The sequence below is a fragment of the Silene latifolia genome, chromosome Y, assembly GCF_048544455.1.
Source record: "Silene latifolia isolate original U9 population chromosome Y, ASM4854445v1, whole genome shotgun sequence".
In the NCBI taxonomy this organism is placed as follows: Eukaryota; Viridiplantae; Streptophyta; class Magnoliopsida; order Caryophyllales; family Caryophyllaceae; genus Silene; species Silene latifolia.
The window spans coordinates 157,524,005-157,529,654 of NC_133538.1; positions in this window are offsets into that span (position 1 = coordinate 157,524,005).

The following is a 5,650-nucleotide window of genomic DNA, read 5'->3' on the forward strand; positions in this document are numbered from 1 at the left end:
GGGTCCCATAATTACTAGTTAGTTAAAATTACAACTTCTTGTAACTTTAAATAACTAATTACCTCTACCTCAAAACTTATATAATACCTCAACTAATTTAGTAATTTAACACTTAATTACTAAATTTAAATCTTATTTAATCACATTACAATAAGACATAAAATTGCACTCTCATAATTAAGGAATTAATTAATCTGTATCGCATACAATTAATTAAATATCTATTTGGGCCTCATCCTATAGGTGTGACCTAAAGGGATCAACTGACCACCACCGTCACACGACAGTAATGTCAAACTCTAGTTAGCCAATCATTACCGATTAATGACGGTCAGTCGACTGTATAAAGAATCATCCCTCACGTATTCTTTATATGAGATTTAATAATGATATTTAAATCATGTGATCTCACTATTGTTAAGGACACATTTCCCAACAATCTCCCACTTGTCCTCGACAAGTGTGCGTCACCAATTCTCTTGTCCTATTACAATCTCCCACTCAATGCAAGGTGTCTTGCAGGTCGTACTTACACTTGATCATATATTGAGTGGTTTTCTTGATCTGGAGATTAACTGTCTGACCGGAATTATCTATCAGGGATACCTTCCGAGCGTGGCCGCGCATTTCCAGTTAACTACTCCTCGAGTGGCCTTGAGATTTCAAACAACCCTGACTAGGGGTGGACATGTCTATCACCCTATTCCCTTCGTTCAGCCACATTCCATCATAACCCAAAATATACCCAGTTTGACCTCATTTACGAAATCGTAGAGTATAAATCAAAGCTAATCAGAAGTTGTGCCAACTTGGGCGAATAGTCTCTAGTCAAAAGAATTGACTCATAAGAATACTATAGTAGCTCTTGCCACGACCAGGCTTTATGAATTACCAGAACTCCATAAGCGGTCACTGCCCGATAGATTGTCCCATACAGTCTGCCTATGTGATCGACTAGTCATCCCATATGACTCTATGGCACTTGAACTTGCCATCAATCGCATCACAATCTAGTCACTTTGAGACGTCACCTCATATAAGTAACTAGGGGCGGATACCATGTCAATCCAGTTCACTTTAATGGGGTTCAATTTGTTCTCAACAACCCATTCAGATACGACAAAGTAATGGGTGAGTTTAATAAAACTCAAACGATAAATGTGATTATCACATATGAATAGTCAATACACTATTACTACTTCATATTCTATAATCTTTAGTGTATTATAACACTAGTTAAAATGCAATACAAGCTTGGCAAGTGGATATACCCGATATCCATATATTCCAACTTTATTAATTGTTATTTCCTTCCATTCAATGTCATCTCTAATGACATGAATTCATTTCTAAGTATTTGTCTAGACTTATTGCTAGACTTGGGATCTTTAACTTGAAAGACGCTCCCACTGTTATCACATAACTTGTGATAAAGTCATTTGTAGAGGGATTCACCCTTAATCCCTACGTTGACTATTTTATCACAATTTACTTAGATTCCTTTTGTAGATATTTGCAATGCGCGAAACTAAAAAACATATCTTAGTTTCACAGCACGTGCATAGATCTTTAACATATATCCTTAATAATACTAATGTTCTTGTATTACTACCTCTAGTAATATATGATATGTATTAGTATTTATAAGAGGTTTTTGTTCTTGCATGTGAGGAAAATTAGAGTAAAACAAGTAAAACTGTAGAGCCAAAAATGAGCAAAATTTTGCCCATTTAAGGAGCCAAAACTGGTTGGCATAAGCAAAGGGGTAATCTTTTTAAGTATTGGTATATTTCGAATTAAGAACAAAAACCTCTCATAAATACTAATACATATCATATATTACTAGAGGTAGTAATACAAGAACATTAGTATTATTAAGGTAATATTTCTACTACATATCTAGTTAATATTAGTATGAATTTTTGGGATTAATCTTGGGTGCAATTTATTGGAGTGGCTTCTAAACTTGGAGTCTTAGGAGGATCATCCACAATATTTAGCTCAAGAACAAGTGAAGGAAGGTGACCTTACTTGTGCCCATAATTTCGAAACACATAACAATGTAAGGAACATTGTTCTTCTTATAAATCTTTCATTTTGTTATACATACACTAGATCTTAAGAACAAATAATTAACAAGTTAATTAGTTCACTATTAGAGCAGTCTAATAATAGGTATATGAACCTAACAAGTGGTATCAGAGCTAAGACTTATGTTAATCAACATAGCTAAAACTTATTAATACTAATACTCCTTTCATTTTTGTCTAACAAGATATGCTTAGTAATTTAAGCTAAATTACTATGCAACATTAGTATTATGCTCTTAATAATACTCACTTGTTCTTGAACGATAATTAAATATGACCATTATACCAACAGATGCATTTGTGTATTGTTAAGCTCTATTTACCTTTGAGGAGACCCTCGCCTTAAAGTAAATCTACTCTTGAGTAACAATTTTTCGGATTTTAATGCTTCGGCTCGTATGTAACAAGGTCATGATACTATTAGAGGAGTTCATTAGGAATTTCCAGTTAACTACTCCTCGAGTTAATAAAGATATGATCAAATAAGATATGAATTCCTTGTTAGGTTATTATTTGATTCCTTAATAAAGATATGATCAAATAAGATTAAATTTAATAATAGGTATATAATTCAATTACTTTCACAAAGTAATATTTAGTCTAATAATAATAAATTTAAGTTAATACCGATAAAATGCAACTATATTTTCTCAAAATAAATTCGAAAATTTTAACCATGTTTTTTTGACATTATGAGTGTCATGGAATTATTCCAGAATATTTAAAAATTTAAAATACAAATTTTGAAATTTCTATAATTTAATTTGGATTAAATATTAAGATTTTAAGGTAAAAAATGAGCATAAAATTAAATCAAGTTGAATTATTGTCAAAAATTTAGTGATGACTGATTTTTGAGTCCTAAAATGTGTTAGGATAATTAACTTGAGCTTAGATGTGATTTAAGTGTTAATTAGTGATTTTAAAAGCTTATTATCACGCATTTCCATAAAACCGGGCTATATGTACGACAAAAGTTAAATAGGACGATTTGGCATATCATTTTGCATGATAGGTACATATTATAATGCTGCATATTTTAATTGTTGAATGTCTTTTATTTATATAATTTTGAATTATGTAATTTTATCTTAGTATGGCCTTAGTTTAATCAATATTACCCGTAATGAAAGGGAATATTGTTTCGGTTGTAATTTAATGTGATCTCGTATCACTTTTATTTTTATTTCATTAGTGTTTCCATTTTACAAATGTATAATAGGAATAGCTTTGTATTTTTATTATTATTTGTAATTATGGAGCATCTTCAAAGACGGTGCCATTCGGAAAGGTGATCCGACGAAGACGGTGTCTTGGGAGGCGTGCCATTTGAAGATACAAGGGACCAAAGGAGTTGGTTTCCGAATATGTAATAGATTATTTGATTTTCTATTTTTAGGAAGGCCATACTAGGAATTTTATTTATTGCTTTGCATTTCTTTTAATATGTTACATGCATTGCCAAATCGCCATAACAACACATGCATATCATATCGAGTCATCGACCGTGTCAATTATAATTATCCTAGTTCACCGCTTTAGTTCACTTAAAACGTGATAGATAATAAATTGACAAGACCTCTCACATATAATAATTGAGAAACAGCCTTACTAAAAAGTAGAAACCCATGAAGTACCAATTTCACAAGGGAGTTAATCCGGCTTCACCGTAATACAAACCTTGTTACGTTGGCGAAGTGGGGTAGTAAAAAGTTTTACATCGAAATTTGGATTGAGATCAACGGAAGTATTGTTGACCGTAGTCGCAAGTGTTCCGGGCTAAAGATGAAAATTAGAGTAATTTTTAGCGACCGAGAGTTCTAAAAGTAGAATCGATTAAAGAGTTAATCCACCGAGTTATATTAACAAGGGATGAATCGGCTCACCGTGCCCGAGTTGATATGAATTTGGATCTCGAAATCATTTATGTAGTTGAGTGGAGGTCACTATATAAATGCAATACTTGTAGTTAAATTTACGAGTATTATTAAAACGATAGATGATAATTAATTCCTTCATTTCCTATTTTGTAGTCAAATTTATTTTATCAATCGCAATGGCAACTCCAATCACGTCCGCATCCACTAGTTCCGCCACGCTTACCAATATGTCATGGCTCCGATTCTTCATGGATCGATGTAAGTTAGAAAAGGATGGGTCCAATTTCGCCGATTGGGACGCGCAACTTCGCTTGGCCGCGCAAGGTGACGACAAGCTTCGTTACCTTACCGAGGCATCTCCCACAGAAATGCTATAAAGATTAGCACCGCTCATGAGATCTATATGAAGCTTGTGAACATGTTTTCACGAGCTCCTAGGGTCATTCAATATGAGGCGGCTTCCGCATTTTTTGATCTTAACATCAAAGAGGGCCAAAAGGTGAGCCCTCATGTGCTCAAGTTGATGGAGCATGTTGAGACCTTGAAAATGCATAAGGTGGAAATTCCTAATGAACTCGTAATTGATCGAATACTTCATTCCCTCAGCAAAATCAAAGCATATGTTCAATTCCGGGTGAATTTTAATATGCAAGATAAGAAAGTTTCCCTTGATGAGTTGCACAAAATGCTTGTGCAAGCCGAAAGGGACATGGGGCTAAGTGTTAGCACCACAAAAGATGTGCTCAATGTCAATCATAAGAGCAAGGGAACCTTCAAGATAGGCGGGAAAAAGGAAAAGAAGCGAACTACCAACAGGAACAAAGCTAAGTCTTATGAAGCAAGCTCCTCCAAGCCCAAGTACAGTGCCCCAACTGGGGACAAGTGCCACTATTGTTGTGGTGTTGGGCATTGGAAGAGAAACTGTTCCAAATACCTTGGCGACATCAAAGTTGGAAAGGTTATTCCAGTAGGTATATAACTATCCCTATCTTTTATGTTTCAATCTCAATTAGTATGTGATACAAGTTGTGATGATTACCCTTTTTATTGTAAATAGGGGCTCCTACCAAGGACAAGGGCAAGGAAAATCAAACCTAGAGGATCATATGAGAAGCTAGAGTAGCCGACCGTGGTGATGGATCAAAGGAAGCTTGGCTTTATTTTGCTTTGTCTTTAATTATATGATGTATTTCATGTTTTTAGAACTATTTTGATTTCCATGTGTGACTTGGAAATTGTTTTGTATCCTTTAAACACGAGTTGTATTTTGGATATTGGTGATTTGGTTTTCAACCCAAATCACTTGTTTTACTATGTTATTTGTTCTAAAGTCATCATCATTAATTACTTGTGGAGAGAAACATTAGATAAACAACTTAAATTGGTTGATTAGATGATTATGATGGTGAGATCATTATATGTCCATAAGCTATGAATTTGATTCTCCTTATGCCTTTGTTACTTAAAGTAACAACTTACTTATGTAAGATCAATTATAAAGTTATAATGAGCTTTTGAACTCATCAAATAGGGAATTCACGATACCATATGGACACATTATTCTAAACGGATGCTCAATCATGAGATACCTAGAATAGAGAGTCTACTAAACAGATGACATGGATAAGACTCGTATATTATCAAGCTGCCATGTTATGATGCCTTTTGAAAGCTAATACT